This window comes from Balaenoptera musculus, chromosome 3 (genome assembly GCF_009873245.2).
Source record: "Balaenoptera musculus isolate JJ_BM4_2016_0621 chromosome 3, mBalMus1.pri.v3, whole genome shotgun sequence".
Lineage (NCBI taxonomy): Eukaryota > Metazoa > Chordata > Mammalia > Artiodactyla > Balaenopteridae > Balaenoptera > Balaenoptera musculus.
In genome coordinates this window covers 27148183-27163372 of record NC_045787.1, presented here as the reverse complement: position 1 = coordinate 27163372, position 15190 = coordinate 27148183, and positions in this window count along the sequence as shown.

Below are 15190 nucleotides of genomic sequence, written 5' to 3'. Positions count from 1 at the left end.
TACGCAAATCAATCAATGTGATACACCATATTAGCAAACTGAAGAATAAAAACCATATGATCATCTCAATAGATGCAGAAAAAGCTTTTGACAAAATTCAACACCCATTTCTGATAAAAACTCTCCAGAAAGTGGGCATAGAGGGAACCTACCTCAACATAATAAAGGCCATATATGACAAACCCACAGCAAACATCATTCTCAATGGTGAAAAACGGAAAGCATTTCCTCTAAGATCAGGAACGAGACAAGGATGTCCACTCTCACCACTATTATTCAACATAGTTCTGGAAGTCCTAGCCACGGCAATCAGAGAAGAAAAAGAAATAAAAGGAATACAAATTGGAAAAGAAGAAGTAAAACTGTCACTGTTTGCGGATGACATGATACTATACATAGAGAATCCTAAAACTGCCACCAGAAAACTGCTAGAGCTAATTAATGAATATGGTAAAGTTGCGGATACAAAATTAATGCACAGAAATCTCTTGCATTCCTATACACTAATGATGAAAAATCTGAAAGAGAAATTATGGAAACACTCCCATTTACCATTGCAACAAAAAGAATAAAATACCTAGGAATAAACCTACCTAGGGAGACAAAAGACCTGTATGCAGAAAACTATAAGACACTGAAGAAAGAAATTAAGGATGATACCAACAGATGGAGAGATATACCATGTTCTTGGATTGGAAGAATCAACATTGTGAAAATGACTATACTACCCAAAGCAATCTACAGATTCAATGCAATCCCTATCAAATTACCAATGGCATTTTTTACGGAGCTAGAACAAATCATCTTAAAATTTGTATGGAGACACAAAAGACCCCGAATAGCCAAAGCAGTCTTGAGGGAAAAAAATGGAGCTGGAGGAATCAGACTCCCTGACTTCAGACTATACTACAAAGCTACAGTAATCAAGGCAATATGGTACTGGCACAAAAACAGAAACATAGATCAATGGAACAAGATAGAAAGCCCAGAGATTAACCCACGCACCTATGGTCAACTAATCTATGACAAAGGAGGCAAGGATATACAATGGAGAAAAGACAGTAACTTCAATAAGTGGTACTGGGAAAACTGGACAGCTACATGTAAAAGAATGAAATTAGAATACTCCCTAACACCATACACAAAAATAAACTCAAAATGGATTAGAGACCTAAATATAAGACTGGACACTATAAAACTCTTAGAGGAAAACATAGGAAGAACACTCTTTGACATAAATCACAGCAAGATCTTTTTTGATCCACCTCCTAGAGTAATGGAAATAAAAACAAAAATAAACAAGTGGGACCTAATGAAACTTCAAAGCTTTTGCACAGCAAAGGAAACCATAAACAAGACGAAAAGACAACCCTCAGAATGGGAGAAAATATTTGCAAACGAATCAACGGACAAAGGATTAATCTCCAAAATATATAAACAGCTCATTCAGCTCAATATTAAAGAAACAAACACCCCAATCCAAAAATGGGCAGAAGACCTAAATAGACATTTCTCCAAAGAAGACATACAGACGGCCACGAAGCACATGAAAAGATGCTCAACATCACTAATTATTAGAGAAATGCAAATCAAAACTACAATGAGGTATCACCTCGCTCCTGTTAGAATGGGCATCATCAGAAAATCTACAAACAACAAATGCTGGAGAGGGTGTGGAGAAAAGGGAAACCTCTTGCACTGTTGGTGGGAATGTAAATTGATACAGCCACTATGGAGAACAATATGGAGGTTCCTTAAAAAACTAAAAATAGAATTACCATATGACCCAGCAATCCCACTACTGGGCATATACCCAGAGAAAACCGTAATTCAAAAAGACACATGCACCCGAATGTTCATTGCAGCACTATTTACAATAGCCAGGTCATGGAAGCAACCTAAATGCCCATCAACAGACGAATGGATAAAGAAGATGTGGTACATATATACAATGGAATATTACTCAGCCATAAAAAGGAACGAAATTGAGTCATTTGTTGAGACGTGGATGGATCTAGAGACTGTCATACAGAGTGAAGTAAGTCAGAAAGAGAAAAACAAATATCGTATATTAATGCATGTATGTGGAACCTAGAAAAATGGTACAGATGAGCCAGTTTGCAGGGCAGAAGTTGAGACACAGATGTAGAGAATGGACATATGGACACCAAGGGGGGAAAACTGTGGTGGGGTGGGGATGGTGGTGTGCTGAATTGGGCGATTGGGATTGACATGTATACATTGATGTGTATAAAATTGATGCCTAATTTAAAAAAAATCATGATAAAAATTAATAAGCAAAATTCTACAACCCAGAATAAAGTCAAAAGTTGTAAAAAGGTGAACTAGGACTTCTGTGTAAATATTGGATATAAATGTGTGTGTTCCAGGACAGGTAAAACCAAGAGTGTGATAAATATGCACAAGCAGTTCTAAGAGAAGGGCAAAGAGGCTGTAACATGATGAATACCTACAAATTGTACTTTGTTGATTCTGTATTCACTCAGTCCCCATTTTCTCTCCCTTTCCGGTGTGTTGTCTATTGTGAAACCACAAAGTAACGGATTGGAACTCATCAAAGCCTTGCATAATTTTCAATCAAAGCAGAGAATCTTTTCTGGTAAACTAATGAAATTTTTTTGGAACAAGTGTTAAATCATGCATTTCAGGGTAAAATTGATGAACGCTGCCCCTAAATTGGAGAAGAGCGGTCCCGGAAATTCTAGTGACAATGACCAGGTTAGGTGATACATCCCCAGAGTAGCTTATTACCTAGAACCAGGACCATTTGACCAGATTATGTGGAGCGGCTGTCAGGGGGCAATGAACTCTATGACCCCAAGGCTGAGCAGCTGTCTCCCAGCTGCTGTGTGTTTCAGCGTTAAAGACAGATGCAAGTATGCAGATTTCCCACTGCACATTGGAAAATATGAGATTTTCATGGGCATAACTGCTGGAGCATTGTGTCTGTCTCTGGAGCTTCGATTTATTGGTAAAGGCCCCGTGGACTTAGAAAACAGATGCAGACCACCCAGCAACAACAGGGGTATAAACCCATGTCAGTGATTAATCTGCAGCCTTAAGCTTCCTGCCATGAACTGAAAATCCTTCTACAGCAGGGGAATGTGAGTCTGATTATGTTGACAACCCATACCTCCCCCTCGTGCCTGAGCCCACAGGCAGAACACAGGCAAGAACACTCTGGTCAGTTTACAAGCCACCCCTCGTATGTCAGTCCACAGATGTGAATTGGGTATTTCACCCAGGGGTCAACTTTGGCTTTGAATTTCTCATTTGTGCCAATTGACTTTTGTCATTGTATTGGCTATCCCATGTCTCTACCCTGTCCATATGGGAAGAAGTCCTCACTGTGTGTAGTGCTGGTGGGGCTCAATGCCCTACTGTCCACTGTAACCCTTGAAGTATAGAGATTTCCTCTCCTACCTACCCTCTGCTAGCCACGGAGTGGGTATGTGTGTTGTTTAGAATCAGGCAGGACTTAGATTTGGAGTAAGTGACAAAGAACAAAGGGTCAGTTAATATTTAATCATAGTGGCTTCATGGGTATTCAGGAGTACACAGTATCGGACCCCAGGACAGTGACACTACAGCCTTATGTTTCTTCCTGCAAGATAATCAATTAACTTCCTGTATAGGACCCTCTATACTGCCTTTCTAACATGTTTTCCAGGTCTGGTCCTCTAGCTGTCAGTCAGTTGAATGAGCATCTCACAACTTTCCAATGTGAGCCTTTTCTGCCGAAGACATCCTGTGATGGTTTCCATTGCTTCCATCCACATCCCTGATTGATACACATGCTTTTTGGTCTCTGTATGGTGGGGAACGGTGACAGTGGTGATCAAAAAGGAGGAGGAAGAGAGAGAGGAGGAAGAGGAGATGATAAAAATATCATGAAGATATAGATGAAGACAAAAAGAAGACAAATAGGAAAAAAAAAAAGACAAATAGGTTATGAAGCAAGTGAAAAATTCAGATTCCCACAGCTCTTTTATAGAAGCATCATTTGTTGTCTTTTTTTTTTTTTATTGTATCTTTCCATGTACTGATAATATTTCCTGTAAGTTACAGAGCAATCTGTTCCTGAATTCAGTCAAGAAGACCCTGGAGAGATCAGGCTTAGAATAGACCAGGGGTCTGTGACCTGAGGGCCTCCATCTGTTTTTGTAAATAGCTTTACCAGGACACAGTCATGCTGATTCATTCCTGTATTGTCTCTGGCTGCTTTCAAGCTGCAATGGCAGAGCTGAGTCATTGAGAAAGAGATTGTAACAGCCAGCAAACCCTAAAATATTTACTACACGGCCCTTCACAGAAAAGATTGCTGACCCCTAGAACGGAACATCTGAATCTCTGGGAAATGAAATACAGAAATATATTTTCCTCTTATTTTTCACTCCTTCCCTAGATGTCCAACCTTCCCATCTAAACTTTCCCCATGTTGAAGGTTAACCCAATGGGCCTGCACTATTTCAGTGGCCTGGGATCTGTGTTGTTAGAGGACAGGAACAAAACAGGTAGAGAAGGTGGAAGCAGCTCTATGTCCTCCCTCCCCAGGGGCCCTGCTCTGGGGACTCCAAGGCTGCTTCTGGAGGCAACATGGGGAGGCCAAGTGCTGAAGACCACAGGCTGGTTAGTAATGGAGAACAGGCCCAAAGCCAAGTCTCCCCATACCCGGCCGAGCGCTCTCTCCGCTGCCATTCTATCTCATCAGGGAGGCCTGAAAGGAGGTGGTGGGTGTTGAGTCTCCCTCAGAAGCCTGAGTGAGATCCAGCCAAGCAAAGGCCTTATTTACTCTTCCTTCAGCACCTAAATGCTGAAGAGCAGCATTTCACTGTGCTAGAAACATACCACACCATTCACGATGAAGCCCGGAAGTCACCGGTCTAGAAGTCAGCAGACCCATGTTTTCGTTCTAACACTGCCACGAATTAGTTCCGTTACCTTGGGCACGTTGCTTCTCCTTTCCCAGGCCATTATCTGCTCGGACATAACAGGGTGGGGGAATTAGATGAAATGAGCTGTAGCTGGCTCTGCTCTTCTTAGGATCTTGTTGCTCATAAAACACGTGACCTCTCTCTCCATGGATGCACATCCCAGCTAGATGCATAAAAACTGGATGATTTTGCACCCAAATTCATTCTCAGTGGGGCCAGCCAAGGATGCAGTCATAGGGCATGAGCATTCAACTGGCTTCATTGGAAGTCCGGCAGCCTAGAGGGACAAATGGCTCTGCAAGGTGAGCGCACCATGTCACACCAGCAGACAGGAACCAATGGGATGAGGAAACTCATTCGCGGACACGGCTGGGTAGACTCTTGGTTTAGAACCCAAGACTGCCTTTCCTGTATGGCCTACTTTCAGGCTTGGAAAGAAATGTATTTGGGACGCCAACCCCAGATCTATTCCCCTCTGTGGTTGGGGTGGAGTGTCTGGAATCAGCATTACTCATGTGGAAACACTTTGCTCTTTAATACCTCCAGGAGATCCTGGAACGAACTGTGGCAAACCACGAAAGCAGGCAGGACAGGGCAGCCCTATTACTTGCTGAACCAAATGATTAATTTTCAAGGTGGTTTAAAAGTTTTCTATGAGTTATTCATATATCTGTAGAGCTTTATTCCTTCTGGAGGTTTGTCTCTGTTTCTGCATAGAAAAGAAATCTATCTTTATTTTCTCAAATGCATCTTTGAGAAATAAAAGAAGTTAATGAAATATCTTTTAAAATTACACGGGGCTCCCAAACTATTTATTGGACACCAACAAGCTGAATTCAATGGAGGAAAAATTTCTCCCAGCACTTAAAAAAAGACACAAAAGAAACAAATTGTTTTTATTGATCTGAAACCTCTTAATAGGTTTAATGACTCAAATGCTCTTTTTAATTGCTTACTCACTAGCAGGAAGTATAATAAAGTTTATATTGACCAGATGTTTTCTTTCTAATCATTTCCTCCAGCTCCACCCTTTTTTTTCTATTATTGAGCTACAATGATAGTTAGTGGGTGCCAGGCACTGTGCTGGGAAGACAGTGCCTCACTACAGAACCGTCTCTTTTAATCTTCACCACCACCATGGGAGACAAATATCATTAGTCTCACTTTTCTAATTGGGAACCTGAGACTTAGAATGGCTAAGGAAACACAGCTAGAAAGTTGGGAGCTGGGAATCAAACTCAAGTTGACTCTGAAGCCAAAACAAATATCCATCTGTCCATCCTTTCATTCATACAACCACCCACCCATCTATCCATCGATCATCCACCCATTCACTCATCCATCTGTCCATCATTAGCAAATATTTATTGGCACTTATATTCCTGGCACAATGTTAGATACTAAAAATATAATAGAAAACAAATGATCTCACATGGAATACACAGTCTAGTGAAGAGAACAACATTAATAAAAGAATACAACATCATCAAAAAGTCTACAAATAATAAATGCTGGAGAGGGTGTAGAGAAAATGGAATGCTCCTACACTGTTGGTGGGAATGTAAATTGGTGCAGCCACTATGGAGAACAGTATGGAGGTTCCTTAAAAAACTAAAAATAGAATTACCATATGATCCAGCAATCCCACTCCTGGGCATATATCTGGAAGACAAAAACTTTAATTTGAAAATATACATGCACACCAGTGTTCATTTCATGGCAGCACTATTTACAATAGCCATGAAAGCAACCTAAATGTCTATCGACAGATGAATGGAAAAGGAAGATATGATATATATGTACATATCACTTTGCTGTATACCTGAAACTAACGCAATATTGTAAATCAACTATACTTCAATAAAAAAAAGAATACAACAAACAAACACAAATATTAACTGGGAAAGTACTACAAAGAAGAGATTTTAGTGCTCCAACAACATAAGAGAGAAGGAACTGATCTAGTTAAGGATGCCTATTAGGTGAGGTAAGATATAGACTGCCTGTAAAACAAATTCATCCTCAAAGCACAGTGGTTTAACACAACGAAGTGCATCACTTACTTGGAGTATACGATTTACAAGGGTCAGCAGGGTTCTCCCCCACCCAGTCATTCAGGGACCCAGGCTGACAGAGGCTCTGCCGTCACAGCCCCCATCTGGAACACATGGCCTCCAAGGTCAGTGTGGGAGAAGAAAAGTAGGATAATCTCACTGAAGGTTTTCAAGGCCAAGTTCAGAAGTGGTTCATCTCACCCATGTCCACTGACCAGAATCCAGTCACCTGGTCCCAGTTGAACTGCAAAGGAAGCTGGGAAATGTCTAGGAAGAGAACAATGAAATGGCAATACAGGGCACCGTTTCTGCTGTGAAAAGTCATAAAAGGCTTTGTTGAGGAAAAAAGGGACTGACATGAGGAGGGGGTACACTGCCTCTTCAGGAAGTACTGAGGGACACACAAATGGGCGCAGAATTCTCCAGCCTCTAAATCCCTTGGCTTCTTTTTTGAGCTCAGGGGAGCTTTAACTAATCAACCCATACGTAATCTATTAATTTGGGTTATATTTTCCATTTATTTATTCTATCAATGAAAGGCATTTATGGAGTGTTTACTATGTGAAAGCTGCAGAATAAGGCTCTGTACAATAATAAACATGGTATTATTATTTCCCTCAAGGATCTTCAATCTAGTTGAAAAAAGGCAAATGTGCAGAGATTATTAAGTAATAACACAATAATGACAGTATCATTTATCAAAGGCATAAACAATACATAATGTATTCTCTCACAGAGCAAGACAGTTGAGTGGCTTGGAGATTAGAATCAATGGCTCATGGATGCCCTCAAGGATCAGATTCTTTATATCTTTCCCTTCTACCATCCTCGGGGTTGTCTGTGGTGTTCCACTCCATCTGTAAACATGACAAGATTAAGTGGAAGAAGAGACAGAAAAAGTACATTTTCATCTTGCATGTCCCTTTTTAAGAGCGAGGAGTCTTGAGTCCTTCCCCTAAGTACCCTAGCAGATTCCTTTCCCACTGGATTATGTCAAAGACCCTAGCAGATTCCTTTCCCACTGGATTATGTCAAAGTCAACACCCCAGATAATCACTGGCAAAAAGATGACACCAATCCTGATTTACTCCCCGTGGCTGAGACTTGCTTCCTCAGAAAGAAGAACAAAATCAAGATTTCATTACAAGGAAGAAAGAGAATAGTTGTCAGTCCCTAAACAAAACCGTGTCTGCCATGGAGATGATGGTAAGTGTGAAATGAGTGTTCAGACATCTATTATAACAGCAAGAGAGCCCATCGCGGTGTCATCTGAATAAGCCCGACAAAACACTGTGAAGAGGGACTCTGGCATCAGAGAGGCTTTTCAGGCAAGGAGATAGTGACCAGGAGAGAGGAACATATAAGGACTGATGGGCAACGGAAGGAAGGGTTGGGCGGGGGCAGGGACATCTATGGAAGCCTAAGGAAGGCTGAAGCTTAGAGACACTGAAGGTAGGGAGAGTGAGGGATCTCCACAGACCCGTCCCCTAGTGCTAATCCTCCCTGGAATATTGCAGGATGAGAAAATTCTCTTCCAGACTCTCAAGTATTATTGGATTGTTCTTTGTGGTTACCAAAAGTACTCAGCTCTCCTGAGATATCTATTCACTTTCTACAATGACACTTATGATGCTTAACTTTACACGTCAACTTGGCTAGGTTCTGGTGTCCAGTTGTTTGGTCAAATACCAGTCTAGATGTTGCTGTGAGGGTGTTTTTAAAGATGTGATTAACATTGAAATCCGTAGACTTTGAGTAAAGCGGACTGCCCTCCATAATGCAGGTGGGCCTCATCCAATCAGCTGAAGGCCGTAAGAGAAAAGACTGAGGTCCGCAAGAAGGAAAGAATCCTGCCTCCACACTGCCTTTGGACTCAAGACCACAGCATGGACTCTTGCTAGAATTTCCAGACTGCTGGTTTGTCTTGTAGGTCTCAGACTTCTCAGCCTCCACAGTTGCATGAGGCAATTCCTTAAAGTAAATCTCTGTTAATGTGTATATGCATCCAAATCTCTCTCTCTCCATATGTATGTATGTATATATATATATTCCATTTGTTAGATCTTGCTCTAGCCCAGCAAGATCTCTGAGAAAACAACACTTGTCTCACCTTGATTATGTGACTGTACTTTGCCTCAAATTACCAGGAGGATGGCATGGCATGGCCCTTGCTGGGAAATGGAGTTCCTGAGTGTCAGCTGCTTCTGCCTCAGGCTTCTTCAGCATCTGGATCAAGCTCATTTGGCCTCCATCGGCAGAAGTGAAACCCCAGTTTCTGAATGAGGAAAACGACTTTGGGCTGACCAGTCCTGGGGGAGGTCATTATGTCAGTGTCCACTATTCCCTGAAAGAGAAAGACTCCAAAGGTCATTTATGAATACCCTAAGCCAATCCAGGTGTTCTGGGTGCAGCCTCCAGGGGAAATAAGAAAGCTCTTGATTGTCTCTGCCTGCAGAAAGAAATTATTAGGAAAAATGAGATGGTCTGAATAAAATTCACAAAAGGAGAATCAGATCCGCCTGAGTGATGGGTCTCAAGTGCTGCATCAGTAACCTGACTTCTGCTCCGGTAGCAGGACCATTCTTAGAGACGGGGCTGGTGCAGCCCCTCTGTTCAAGCCATGCAGCTGTCTCTTGGCTCCAACCCAGCTTCAAATAATCTGTCCTGTGATGCTGGAACTGTGACTCTGCAGATTACTCTTCTCCTTTGTCCACCAGTAGGAGGTGCTGGAAGAAGGTGCTGGAAGGAGGAGTATCCCAGAAGACATTTACTCTTTTCTTTTGCTTGCTGTTTTTGTGTCATCTGAGCAATGGCCCTTCACCCTGGTAGCTATAGTTGGCTCCAGTCCAGCATCTTTCTATATTCCCAGAATGAACCTCATTGCACCCTGATAAAGGTACCAGTTTTAGCTGGGCGGTGACGCCTCCTCAGACATCTGAGTTCCAGCTCTGCAGGGCCCTTTCCTCTAGCTTCTGAATTCTGGTACCATCACCCTCTTCCCTTTGTTCTCCCAGCCTTAAGAGATGGTTGCTTCCTGTCATTACTATCTCTGTGTTTAACCCATTCCTTGTATTAAATTCTCTCTGTTTAAATATCCGGCATGGTTTCTGATTTTCTGTTTGGACCCTAACTACTGACACAAACGCATGATGATACCAGCCATAAATATTAAATAGCAAATTTCATTTCACACACACACACACACACACACACACACACACACACAATTTCATGCTTATCACACACCTCTCAGATTAGAATTTGGCTTCTTTTGTAGATTTCCTACAGTGAACATTTGTCGTCCAGCAAACATGTACAACATGTATAGTCCATTTGAGAGTTATATTCTTGATTATAAGTGAGAATGTTTGAATGCTGGTTTTTAAACATTAGTCTCTGGGGAATTCCCTGGTGGTCCAGTGGTTAGGACTCAGTGCTTTCACTGCTGAGAACCAGGGTTCAATCCCTGGTTGGGGAACTAAGATCCTGCAAGCCATGCAGTGTGGTCAAAAAACAAAACAAAACAAAACAAATCAGCCTCTGACAGCCTTCCTTTGGCCATCAAGACACATCCATTCCTGGGACACTTGCAATGGGTCTCCTGCACTTGCCTAATGAGGGTCAGACCCTAAAATGTGTAATTCCACCAAGGTGATGACACCCTGATTAGCCGAACAATTCCTCCCCTGACTTTGCTTCATGTTGGTGCCAAGCACAAACCTATTTTTCTTAAAATGGCACCAACGAATATCTATCTATCTATGTATCTATCTATCTATGTATCTATCTATCTATCTATATATTTTGGCTGCATCTGGTCTTAGTTGCAGCATGCAGGATCTTTCATTGCGGCGGTGCACAGGTTCCTCTTTGTGGCCTGTGGGCCTCTCCCTAGCTGTGGTGAGCAGGTTCCAGAGAGTGTGGGCTCAGTAGTTGCAGCTCGAGGGCTCTCTAGTTGTGGCGTGTGGACTCTAGAGCACACAGGCTTAGTTGCCCTGTGGCATGTGGGATCCTAGTTCCCCGACCAGGGATCAAACCTGCGTCCCCTGCATTGGAAGGTGGATTCTCAACCACTGGACCACCAGGGAAGTCCCAGCACCAGCTAATATTGAGAGACAATGGGCCCTTTCTGAACACACTATATTCCTTTTTGTAAATTCTTCTCAAACAAAACTTCTCTGGAAATAATCTGAAAAGGTCTTCAACATCAAGATATAAATGACCAGTATAGCTAAACTATCTCATCTCAGGAAGTATTTTAATTTTATTTGCTTTTTAATTCACCTCTAATTGCTTCCAATCAAAGGGATCAAGCCTTGAGTTTAGAATCGCAGAATTCACTGAGCTGAGTGTAGGGAGAATTTTTCAGTGGGAAGGGGTAGGAGAGAGGAGGGTCACACTCCAGCTGCTCCTTTCTGGAAATGATGCAAACACATGCCTTCCTCAGCTACCCTTTCAGCTGGCACTGATATAAAGACACATTCTATCGCACACAGTTCTTGACTGTCCCTTGCCACACCGGAGCTGATCTCCTTTTGACCAAGGGTACAGTGGAGCGTCCTGGGGGAGGCCACAGGGCCCCTACACATCACATAACATCCTCCTCTGTGAAGCTAAGCAAATATTTGCCTCTGGCTTGCAGAGCAGATCTATGGAGCTGACTTTTCACACGTACTCGCAGTGTCTGCACCTCTGTGGTTCATGGTGGTATCTGTGCCAACGTCCTGGCTGTAGCCTAGGAGCCAATCAAGCGAGCAAGATTCAGTGGCAGTCCTGGTACATCATAGCAGCCAGATGTCCCCAGGCATTTACTGTGGGCTTTCATAGCCAGAGACAGCTGTGCAGAACTGGGGCTCTGGCACCTTCCATGAGTTTGCTGGGGGTAGATGTTCTCAACCTTCAGTCCACAGTTAAGAAATTATGCCCACCTTCCCCCCCACCAAAAAAAGAAAAGAAATTATGCCCAGCTCTGATTCACATCTTTTTTTTTTTTAAAGTTCAAGAGAGAATCTATTTTTTTAAATTAATTTTTATTGGAGTATAGTTGCTTTACAATGTTGTGTTAATTTCTGCTGTACAGCAAAGTGAATCAGCTATACTTATTCATATATCCCCTCTTTTTTGGATTTCCTTCCCATTTAGGTTTCCACAGAGCTTATTCACATCTTTGAGCAAGGGACATTGCCAGAGCATTATGAAATGATAACCCCAAGTAAGATTTAATAATAAGCCAAGGTTTAAAATGCATTTCAGGGGAAGGTGCCAGAGAACACAAACTAAGGGGCTGGGGACTCTTCTCTGGGCCAGGTTTGCTATTCTCTGTCCATGAACTTGAGGAATTGGCTAAATCTTTTTAGACTGCCATCTCCCTGTCTGTAAGATGATGAGGTCTGGAGTTTTTTAAGGCTTCCTTATATGCTTTCTGTATTGGTTTGCTGGGGCTGCCACAACAAACTACCACAAAGTCGGTGGCTTAAACAAAGGAATTTATTGTCTCATAGTTCTCGAGGCCAGAAGTCTGAGATGGAGATGTCAGCTGGGTTGGTTCCTTCTGAGGGCTGTGTGGGAGAATCTCTTCCATGCTCTTCTTCTAGCTTCTGGTGGTTGGCTGGCAATCTTTGGCACTCATTGATTTGTAAGTGCATCACCCCATCTCTGCTTTCATCTTTACATGGTGTTCTCCCTGTGTCCGTGTCTGTTTCTATGTCTAGTTTCTTCCCCTTCATAAGGACAGAGTCATATCTGGGTAGGGTCTACCCTAATGACCTCATCTTAACTTGATTGTCTGAAAAGACTATTTCCAAATAAAGTCATACTCATAGGTACTGGGGGTTAGGACCTCAATGTTTTTTGGGTGCTACAATTCAACACATAACACTCGGACTCCAGATTCTTGTCCTGGGCGCTATGGAGCTGGCCTTCTCTCTGCAGTCAGCCTGACATTGGTCTTCTGCTTTGCTGTAGAAGGGAGGAAGACATATGGAGTCATATCCTAATAACCCCTTTCCAACGGTGCAATACCAGGCAAGTTACTTTACTTCTCTGAGCCTCTGTTTCTTCATCTATAAGACGAGAACAATAGGTTTACTGAGAGAAGTCAGTGAGCTAAAGCAAAGAAATACTTGGCTGACGTATGGTAAGTGCTCAACAAATGAGAGATATTATTGTTATTTATTCCTACTGAGTCAAGGAAAGGATGGGTCAGTGATTCCTAACCCTGACTGCACATTAGAATCATCTCAGGGACTTTTCAAAAACTCTTAGTGCCCAGGCCCCACTAGTGATTCTGAATCAATTGGTCTCGGATGGGATCCAGGCACTGATATATTTAGAAGTTCCCTGGTTTATTTTATTATGCAGACAAGATTGAGAACCACTAGAATAAATGAAAGGGTGGAAAACACCAGTGGAAAGTCTCAATACAGTTGAAAGTCAGAACAGGTTGACTTGGAGCTACTTATCATATGGTCCAGGTGGTGGGAACAGCCACAGACAGCTCTTAGAAAACTCGTGAATGAGGTGACCTAGATTTCAGAGACGTTTCTTGCTTTGTGGTCTCCCTAAAGTTTTTTCCAGGCTTCCCTGACGATGGAGCCCTGGGCCTTTTCTCCCACAGCAATATCCCATCCACTTGCTCGTCCAAGGACACCTAAGAGCTGTCCGTCCCCAGTCTCCTGCTCCGGGTCTGTTCAAAAATCCTCAGTAAGAATTGATGCCAGATAACCGCTTCATGTGCTACCTTCCTCAGGGATATCTGCCCAAGAGTGCTCATCACAGAACTCAAAACATCCTCCAGTGGGGAAATCCTGGACACCCAAGGGTAGACTTATGAAATGGGGATGGCAGAGTTCCTTACACCCCGCTAGGTGGGAGCTGCCTGCTTAGAAGAAGCATGACTCCCAGGGCCACTGCATTTGTGAACTGAAGAGCTTTTATTTTACTGAATCACTCTCTCACTCCATCCTCCATGCCAAGTCCTTTCATGTATAAATGTGAGGTCTAGAAGCAGCTGTTCTGGCAGTGGCAGGAGTGATGAATCTTGCATCGAGAGTTGGCTTTTGGTTCCCAGGCCCCTTTGCTGAGCGAGGAGGGCAGCTGAGAGCAGCCCTCTCGCCACTTTCCTCCCTCCAGCTGCTCTGTCGCCTCATCATCAGGCCCAGCTTCCCCAGCTTCAGCTCCTTACACTGCCACCCTTGTCCTCTGAGCGTCACATACTGGCCACTCACTGCCTTTTAAGTCCCAGGGTGTCTTCAGTCCTCATGGAGGAGGGCAGTGACTTTTTGTTATGTGAGTGAATGAGTAATATTCAATAAAATGATATGGAAATAGAAGCAATTTTTAATGGCAAAGCTATATAAGTTCTCTTTATTATCACTAAGAGGTTAGGAATGTCCATTTTCTCTTTGGCTGAATTCTTAAAAATGTAGCAAGTATCCTAAAGGAAATGATAGTTCTCTCCATCCTGATCTGCTTGGGGGAGGTTGTTTGGTTTGATGCTTTCCAATTCCTCAAGTTTATTTATCTTTTATTTATTTTTTAAAAAATCTGATTCATCTTTTTTTATATATAAATTTATTTATTTATTTTTGGCTGCGTTGGGTCTTCGTTGCCGTGCAACGGGCTTTCTCTAGCTGCGGGAGCGGGGGCTACTCTGTTGCAGTGCACCGTCTTCTCACTTCGGTGGCTTCTCTTGTTGCAAAGCAGGGGCTCTAGGCGCAGGGGCTTCAGTAGTTGTGGCACGTGGACTTCAGTAGCTGTGGCTCGTGGGCTCTAGAGCGCAGGCTCAGTAGTCATGGCGCACGGGCTTAGTTGCTCCGCAGCATGTGGGATCTTCCCGGGTCAGGGCTCGAACCTGTGTCCCCTGCATTGGCAGGAGGATTCTTAACCACTGTGCTACCAGGGAAGTCCCTCGATTTCTTCAATTTAATGAAGAATATGTCAGAAGGAAGAGGAGCCAGAGACAGACAACCTTCTTTTAATATGAAGCAGGATGTCGTATCTTCATCTGGCAATAAAGCGACTTGGTCCACTTTGATCTAACTTTGGCTTTTGGGAACTCCAGGGAAAAGGAAATGAAACCTAGGATGGGGAAATGCTTTTGCTAAACCCAGACACTCTGCACCTGAATCCAGCTCAGTGTTCTGGAGTCACCCAACTGCCTTCTGTTTCCAGTGCCAGAGG